The sequence below is a fragment of the Oncorhynchus gorbuscha genome, unplaced genomic scaffold (genome assembly GCF_021184085.1).
Source record: "Oncorhynchus gorbuscha isolate QuinsamMale2020 ecotype Even-year unplaced genomic scaffold, OgorEven_v1.0 Un_scaffold_4439, whole genome shotgun sequence".
NCBI classification, from domain to species: Eukaryota; Metazoa; Chordata; class Actinopteri; order Salmoniformes; family Salmonidae; genus Oncorhynchus; species Oncorhynchus gorbuscha.
Window position 1 is genome coordinate 24,819 of NW_025748452.1, and position 9,996 is coordinate 34,814.

General features: G+C 45.4%; 1 pseudogene; it reads right to left on the reverse strand.

The window, feature by feature from the left end:
- The window catches only part of LOC124028563, a 34,451-nt pseudogene extending 24,461 nt beyond the window's left edge, over positions 1 to 9,990 (reverse strand).
- Positions 9,991 to 9,996: the final 6 nt, after the last annotated feature.

The following is a 9,996-nucleotide window of genomic DNA, read 5'->3' on the forward strand; positions in this document are numbered from 1 at the left end:
TAAGAAGGTAAGCTAAGTTAACACAGTACAGGGTAAAAGGAGAGGATTTAGTTATGGAATGTAATTAACATGGTTTGATGTTATTTTGTTATATTATGCTATCAATGTGAATTTAGTCACACAGGATGAGGTCGGGAGTAGATGATCAGGTCAGGTATAGTCCAGGTAGGTTATACTACAGGTGTTGGAGTCAGCTGGGTCAGGTATAGTCCAGGTAGGTTATACTACAGGTGTTGGAGTCAGCTGGGTCAGGTATAGTCCAGGTAGGTTATACTACAGGTGTTGGAGTCAGCTGGGTCAGGTATAGTCCAGGTAGGTTATACTACAGGTGTTGGAGTCAGCTGGGTCAGGTATATTCCAGGTAGGTTAACTACAGGTGTTGGAGTCAGGTGGGTCAGGTATAGTCCAGGTAGGTTATACTACAGGTGTTGGAGTCAGCTGGGTCAGGTATAGTCCAGGTAGGTTATACTACAGGTGTTGGAGTCAGGTGGGTCAGGTATAGTCCAGGTAGGTTATACTACAGGTGTTGGAGTCAGGTGGGTCAGGTATAGTCCAGGTAGGTTATACTACAGGTGTTGGAGTCAGGTGGGTCAGGTATAGTCCAGGTAGGTTATACTACAGGTGTTGGAGTCAGCTGGGTCAGGTATAGTCCAGGTAGGTTATACTACAGGTGTTGGAGTCAGGTGGGTCAGGTATAGTCCAGGTAGGTTATACTACAGGTGTTGGAGTCAGCTGGGTCAGGTATAGTCCAGGTAGGTTATACTACAGGTGTTGGAGTCAGCTGGGTCAGGTATAGTCCAGGTAGGTTATACTACAGGTGTTGGAGCAGCTGGGTCAGGTATATTCCAGGTAGGTTATACTACAGGTGTTGGAGTCAGGTGGGTCAGGTATAGTCCAGGTAGGTTATACTACAGGTGTTGGAGTCAGCTGGGTCAGGTATAGTCCAGGTAGGTTATACTAGAGGTGTTGGAGTCAGGTGGGTCAGGTATAGTCCAGGTAGGTTATACTACAGGTGTTGGAGTCAGGTGGGTCAGGTATAGTCCAGGTAGGTTATACTACAGGTGTTGGAGCAGCTGGGTCAGGTATATTCCAGGTAGGTTATACTACAGGTGTTGGAGTCAGGTGGGTCAGGTATAGTCCAGGTAGGTTATACTACAGGTGTTGGAGTCAGGTGGGTCAGGTATAGTCCAGGTAGGTTATACTACAGGTGTTGGAGTCAGGTGGGTCAGGTATAGTCCAGGTAGGTTATACTACAGGTGTTGGAGTCAGGTGGGTCAGGTATAGTCCAGGTAGGTTATTCTACAGGTGTTGGAGTCAGGTGGGTCAGGTATAGTCCAGGTAGGTTATACTAAAGGTGTTGGAGTCAGCTGGGTCAGGTATAGTCCAGGTAGGTTATACTACAGGTGTTGGAGTCAGGTGGGTCAGGTATAGTCCAGGTAGGTTATACTACAGGTGTTGGAGTCAGGTGGGTCAGGTATAGTCCAGGTAGGTTATACTACAGGTGTTGGAGTCAGGTGGGTCAGGTATAGTCCAGGTAGGTTATTCTACAGGTGTTGGAGTCAGGTGGGTCAGGTATAGTCCAGGTAGGTTATACTACAGGTGTTGGAGTCAGGTGGGTCAGGTATATTCCAGGTAGGTTATACTACAGGTGTTGGAGTCAGGTGGGTCAGGTATAGTCCAGGTAGGTTATACTACAGGTGTTGGAGTCAGGGGGGTCAGGTATAGTCCAGGTAGGTTATACTACAGGTGTTGGAGTCAGGTGGGTCAGGTATAGTCCAGGTAGGTTATACTACAGGTGTTGGAGTCAGGGGGGTCAGGTATAGTCCAGGTAGGTTATACTACAGGTGTTGGAGTCAGGTGGGTCAGGTATATTCCAGGTAGGTTATACTACAGGTGTTGGAGTCAGGTGGGTCAGGTATAGTCCAGGTAGGTTATACTACAGGTGTTGGAGTCAGGTGGGTCAGGTATAGTCCAGGTAGGTTATACTACAGGTGTTGGAGTCAGGTGGGTCAGGTATAGTCCAGGTAGGTTATACTACAGGTGTTGGAGTCAGGTGGGTCAGGTATAGTCCAGGTAGATTATACTACAGGTGTTGGAGTCAGCTGGGTCAGGTATATTCCAGGTAGGTTATACTGCAGGTGTTGGAGTCAGCTGGGTCAGGTATAGTCCAGGTAGGTTATACTACAGGTGTTGGAGTCAGGTGGGTCAGGTATAGTCCAGGTACGTTATACTACAGGTGTTGGAGTCAGGGGGGTCAGGTAGGTTATACTACAGGTGTTGGAGTCAGGTGGGTCAGGTATAGTCCAGGTAGGTTATACTACAGGTGTTGGAGTCAGGTGGGTCAGGTATAGTCCAGGTAGGTTATACTACAGGTGTTGGAGTCAGGTGGGTCAGGTATAGTCCAGGTAGGTTATACTACAGGTGTTGGAGTCAGGTGGGTCAGGTATAGTCCAGGTAGGTTATACTACTGGTGTTGGAGTCAGGTGGGTCAGGTATAGTCCAGGTAGGTTATACTACAGGTGTTGGCGTCAGGTGGGTCAGGTATATTCCAGGTAGGTTATACTACAGGTGTTGGTGTCAGCTGGGTCAGGTATAGTCCAGGTAGGTTATACTACAGGTGTTGGCGTCAGGTGGGTCAGGTATAGTCCAGGTAGGTTATACTACAGGTGTTGGCGTCAGGCGGGTCAGGTATAGTCCAGGTAGGTTATACTACAGGTGTTGGCGTCAGGTGGGTCAGGTATATTCCAGGTAGGTTATACTACAGGTGTTGGAGTCAGGTGGGTCAGGTATATTCCAGGTAGGTTATACTACAGGTGTTGGAGTCAGGTGGGTCAGGTATAGTCCAGGTAGGTTATACTACAGGTGTTGGTGTCAGCTGGGTCAGGTATAGTCCAGGTTGGTTAGAATAAAAGGAGGAGTTGGGATGGGGCTGGGTTCACTTTGGGATAAGGGGGTAAACCAGCACTCACCAACAAATAAATTGTTCGTATAATTGTACATAGCTGCCACAGTTTCATTGATCGCATCCACTGTAAAAATCAATCAGAACATCATGAGCATGCAGTGCTACATAGACATCTACAGGGAACAACCAGGAGGAGATTCAGTTAGAGGTGCTACATAGATATCTACAGGGAACAACCAGGAGGAGATTCAGTTAGAGGTGCTACATAGATATCTACAGGGAACAACCAGGAGGAGATTCAGTTAGAGGTGCTACATAGACATCTACAGGGAACAACCAGGAGGAGATTCAGTTAGAGGTGCTACATAGATATCTACAGGGAACAACCAGGAGGAGATTCAGTTAGAGGTGCTACATAGATATCTACAGGGAACAACCAGGAGGAGATTCAGTTAGAGGTGCTACATAGACATCTACAGGGAACAACCAGGAGGAGATTCAGTTAGAGGTGCTACATAGATATCTACAGGGAACAACCAGGAGGAGATTCAGTTAGAGGTGCTACATAGATATCTACAGGGAACAACCAGGAGGAGATTCAGTTAGAGGTGCTACATAGATATCTACAGGGAACAACCAGGAGGAGATTCAGTTAGAGGTGCTACATAGATATCTACAGGGAACAACCAGGAGGAGATTCAGTTAGAGGTGCTACATAGATATCTACAGGGAACAACCAGGAGGAGATTCAGTTAGAGGTGCTACATAGATATCTACAGGGAACAACCAGGAGGAGATTCAGTTAGAGGTGCTACATAGATATCTACAGGGAACAACCAGGAGGAGATTCAGTTATACATAGATATCTACAGGGAACAACCAGGAGGAGATTCAGTTAGAGGTGCCATAGATATCTACAGGGAACAACCAGGAGGAGATTCAGTTAGAGGTGCTACATAGATATCTACAGGGAACAACCAGGAGGAGATTCAGTTAGAGGTGCTACATAGATATCTACAGGGAACAACCAGGAGGAGATTCAGTTAGAGGTGCTACATAGACATCTACAGGGAACAACCAGGAGGAGATTCAGTTAGAGGTGCTACATAGATATCTACAGGGAACAACCAGGAGGAGATTCAGTTAGAGGTGCTACATAGATATCTACAGGGAACAACCAGGAGGAGATTCAGTTAGAGGTGCTACATAGATATCTACAGGGAACAACCAGGGAGGTTAGATGCTCAGTTAGTTAGAGGTGCTACATAGATATCTACAGGGAACAACCAGGAGGAGATTCAGTTAGAGGTGCTACATAGATATCTACAGGGAACAACCAGGAGGAGATTCAGTTAGAGGTGCTACATAGATATCTACAGGGAACAACCAGGAGGAGATTCAGTTAGAGGTGCTACATAGATATCTACAGGGAACAACCAGGAGGAGATTCAGTTAGAGGTGCTACATAGATATCTACAGGGAACAACCAGGAGGAGATTCAGTTAGAGGTGCTACATAGATATCTACAGGGAACAACCAGGAGGAGATTCAGTTAGAGGTGCTACATAGATATCTACAGGGAACAACCAGGAGGAGATTCAGTTAGAGGTGCTACATAGATATCTACAGGGAACAACCAGGAGGAGATTCAGTTAGAGGTGCTACATAGATATCTACAGGGAACAACCAGGAGGAGATTCAGTTAGAGGTGCTACATAGATATCTACAGGGAACAACCAGGAGGAGATTCAGTTAGAGGTGCTACATAGATATCTACAGGGAACAACCAGGAGGAGATTCAGTTAGAGGTGCTACATAGATATCTACAGGGAACAACCAGGAGGAGATTCAGTTAGAGGTGCTACATAGATATCTACAGGGAACAACCAGGAGGAGATTCAGTTAGAGGTGCTAACATAGATATCTACAGGGAACAACCAGGAGGAGATTCAGTTAGAGGTGCTACATAGATATCTACAGGGAACAACCAGGAGGAGTTAGAGGTTCAGTTAGAGGTGCTACATAGACATCTACAGGGAACAACCAGGAGGAGATTCAGTTAGAGGTGCTACATAGATATCTACAGGGAACAACCAGGAGGAGATTCAGTTAGAGGTGCTACATAGATATCTACAGGGAACAACCAGGAGGAGATTCAGTTAGAGGTGCTACATAGATATCTACAGGGAACAACCAGGAGGAGATTCAGTTAGAGGTGCTACATAGATATCTACAGGGAACAACCAGGAGGAGATTCAGTTAGAGGTGCTACATAGATATCTACAACAACCAGGGAACAACCAGGAGGGAGATTCAGTTAGAGGTGCTACATAGATATCTACAGGGAACAACCAGGAGGAGATTCAGTTAGAGGTGCTACATAGATATCTACAGGGAACAACCAGGAGGAGATTCAGTTAGAGGTGCTACATAGATATCTACAGGGAACAACCAGGAGGAGATTCAGTTAGAGGTGCTACATAGATATCTACAGGGAACAACCAGGAGGAGATTCAGTTAGAGGTGCTACATAGATATCTACAGGGAACAACCAGGAGGAGATTCAGTTAGAGGTGCTACATAGATATCTACAGGGAACAACCAGGAGGAGATTCAGTTAGAGGTGCTACATAGATATCTACAGGGAACAACCAGGAGGAGATTCAGTTAGAGGTGCTACATAGATATCTACAGGGAACAACCAGGAGGAGATTCAGTTAGAGGTGCTACATAGATATCTACAGGGAACAACCAGGAGGAGATTCAGTTAGAGGTGCTACATAGATATCTACAGGGAACAACCAGGAGGAGATTCAGTTAGAGGTGCTACATAGATATCTACAGGAAACAACCAGGAGGAGATTCAGTTAGAGGTGCTACATAGATATCTACAGGGAACAACCAGGAGGAGATTCAGTTAGAGGTGCTACATAGATATCTACAGGGAACAACCAGGAGGAGATTCAGTTAGAGGTGCTACATAGATATCTACAGGGAACAACCAGGAGGAGATTCAGTTAGAGGTGCTACATAGATATCTACAGGGAACAACCAGGAGGAGATTCAGTTAGAGGTGCTACATAGATATCTACAGGGAACAACCAGGAGGAGATTCAGTTAGAGGTGCTACATAGATATCTACAGGGAACAACCAGGAGGAGATTCAGTTAGAGGTGCTACATAGATATCTACAGGGAACAACCAGGAGGAGATTCAGTTAGAGGTGCTACATAGATATCTACAGGGAACAACCAGGAGGAGATTCAGTTAGAGGTGCTACATAGATATCTACAGGGAACAACCAGGAGGAGATTCAGTTAGAGGTGCTACATAGATATCTACAGGGAACAACCAGGAGGAGATTCAGTTAGAGGTGCTACATAGATATCTACAGGGAACAACCAGGAGGAGATTCAGTTAGAGGTGCTACATAGATATCTACAGGGAACAACCAGGAGGAGATTCAGTTAGAGGTGCTACATAGATATCTACAGGGAACAACCAGGAGGAGATTCAGTTAGAGGTGCTACATAGACATCTACAGGGAACAACCAGGAGGAGATTCAGTTAGAGGTGCTACATAGATATCTACAGGGAACAACCAGGAGGAGATTCAGTTAGAGGTGCTACATAGATATCTACAGGGAACAACCAGGAGGAGATTCAGTTAGAGGTGCTACATAGACATCTACAGGGAACAACCAGGAGGAGATTCAGTTAGAGGTGCTACATAGATATCTACAGGGAACAACCAGGAGGAGATTCAGTTAGAGGTGCTACATAGACATCTACAGGGAACAACCAGGAGGAGATTCAGTTAGAGGTGCTACATAGATATCTACAGGGAACAACCAGGAGGAGATTCAGTTAGAGGTGCTACATAGATATCTACAGGGAACAACCAGGAGGAGATTCAGTTAGAGGTGCTACATAGATATCTACAGGGAACAACCAGGAGGAGATTCAGTTAGAGGTGCTACATAGATATCTACAGGGAACAACCAGGAGGAGATTCAGTTAGAGGTGCTACATAGATATCTACAGGGAACAACCAGGAGGAGATTCAGTTAGAGGTGCTACATAGATATCTACAGGGAACAACCAGGAGGAGATTCAGTTAGAGGTGCTACATAGACATCTACAGGGAACAACCAGGAGGAGATTCAGTTAGAGGTGCTACATAGACATCTACAGGGAACAACCAGGAGGAGATTCAGTTAGAGGTGCTACATAGATATCTACAGGGAACAACCAGGAGGAGATTCAGTTAGAGGTGCTACATAGATATCTACAGGGAACAACCAGGAGGAGATTCAGTTAGAGGTGCTACATAGACATCTACAGGGAACAACCAGGAGGAGATTCAGTTAGAGGTGCTACATAGATATCTACAGGGAACAACCAGGAGGAGATTCAGTTAGAGGTGCTACATAGATATCTACAGGGAACAACCAGGAGGAGATTCAGTTAGAGGAAGGGATGTCATCAAACAAATATCATCAAACAACAACAACATAAAAGGACAGTTCAAAAATGCATCACACATTAGAATGATGAGAATTACAAAATACTCAAAATTATCACTATACTAAAATATTGCATAACAAGGCAATGACCTAATGTCACGGTTAACACTAACAGTCAGATAGGACCAGACAACTCAGGGAAGGAGGACCCAGGGACAGCCCAGGATAAAGACCGTCTAGCCCAAGGCTCCCTTCTCCTTGGCCCTAACCCTTATTTGCAGATCTGAAGGGAATCAATATGTATAAGCAGTGTAGAGGTGGAGCTTCTCCCTTACAGATCAGTAAACATCTCAGGTGTAGGAACCCACTGGGACTGGTTAAAAGCCTCTGTGCTGAGTGGGATGGACACTCAGGTGTAGGAACCCACTGGGACTGGTTTAAAGCCTCTGTGCTGAGTGGGATGGACACTCAGGTGTAGGAACCCACTGGGACTGGTTTAAAGCCTCTGTGCTGAGTGGGATGGACACTCAGGTGTAGGAACCCACTGGGACTGGTTAAAAGCCTCTGTGCTGAGTGGGATGGACACTCAGGTGTAGGAACCCACTGGGACTGGTTAAAAGCCTCTGTGCTGAGTGGGATGGACACTCAGGTGTAGGAACCCACTGGGACTGGTTAAAAGCCTCTGTGCTGAGTGGGATGGACACTCAGGTGTAGGAACCCACTGGGACTGGTTTAAAGCCTCTGTGCTGAGTGGGATGGACACTCAGGTGTAGGAACCCACTGGGACTGGTTAAAAGCCTCTGTGCTGAGTGGGATGGACACTCAGGTGTAGGAACCCACTGGGACTGGTTTAAAGCCTCTGTGCTGAGTGGGATGGACACTCAGGTATAGGAACCCACTGGGACTGGTTTAAAGCCACTGTGCTGAGTGGGATGGACACTCAGGTGTAGGAACCCACTGGGACTGGTTAAAAGCCTCTGTGCTGAGTGGGATGGACACTCAGGTGTAGGAACCCACTGGGACTGGTTAAAAGCCTCTGTGCTGAGTGGGATGGACACTCAGGTGTAGGAACCCACTGGGACTGGTTTAAAGCCTCTGTGCTGAGTGGGATGGACACTTACTGTCCAGGACTTTGACAGTGATGGGTTGTTTCTGCTGGATGGTCTGTGTGTGAGGAAACGGGCGTAACAGATGTAGTCGTTCCTGGTGTCGTCCAATAGGACGTTAGAGAAGTACAGGTCTCCGTTTAACGCCTGGGACACACGCGTGTTCTGAGGCAGGCGCTGGAAGTCTGCGAGGGAGGGGGGAAGGAGAGGAAGAGGAAGAGGAGAGATGATGTATCACATAAAATATGTTGCACATCAAATCAAATTTAATTTGTCACATACACATGGTTAGCAGATGTTAATGCGAGTGTAGCGAAATGCTTGTGCTTCTAGTTCCGACAATACAGTAATAACCAACGAGTAATCTAACCTAACAATTCCAAACCTACTACCTTATACACACAAGTGAAAAGGGATAAAGAATATGTACATAAAGATATATGAATGAGTGATGGTACAGAACGGCATAGGCAAGATGCAGTAGATGGTGTCGAGTACAGTATATATATATGAGATGAGTAATGTAGGGTATGTAAACATAAAAGTGCCATTGTTTAAAGTGGCTAGTGATACATGTATTACATAAAGATGGCAAGATGCAGTAGATGGTATAGAGTACAGTATATACATATGAGATGAGTAATGTAGGGTATGTAAACATTATATTAGGTAGCATTGTTTAAAGTGGCTTGTGATACATGTATTACATAAAGATGCAGTAGATGGTATAGAGTACAGTATATACATATGAGATGAGTAATGTAGGGTATGTAAACATTATATTAGGTAGCATTGTTTAAAGTGGCTAGTGATACATGTATTACATAAAGATGCAGTAGATGGTATAGAGTACAGTATATACATATGAGATGAGTAATGTAGGGTATGTAAACATTATATTAAGAGGCATTGTTTAAAGTGGCTAGTGATACATGTATTACATAAAGATGCAGTAGATGGTATAGAGTACAGTATATACATATGAGATGAGTAATGTAGGGTATGTAAACATTATATTAAGAGGCATTGTTTAAAGTGACTAGTGATACATTTTTACATGTATGGCAGCAGCCACTCAATGTTAGTGGTGGCTGTTTAACAGTCTGATGGCCTTGAGATAGAAGCTGTTTTCAGTCTCTTGGTCCCTGCTTTGATGCACCTGTACTGACCTCGCCTTCTGGATGATAGCGGGGTGAACAGGCAGCGGCTGTATACAATTACACTAAATATGTATGCTTACTGACAACCAAAAACAGCCCCTATATCATCTCAGAACGCAGTCCGGCAATATGACTTCTAGAATTGGACTTGACAGCGTACTGTCTGGATGTAAACCAACACACAATGTGTAGAAATGTATGAAACCCCTTGAAGACTTACTGTTGTCCATCCAGAAGATGATGGGAGGGGGCAGGCCTGCAGGCGGTCGACACTGCAGCACCAGAGACACTCCCACCTGTACCATTATTGCCTCTTTCCTCTCCTTTGACCACAAGGGGGACCCTGTGTCACATAAACA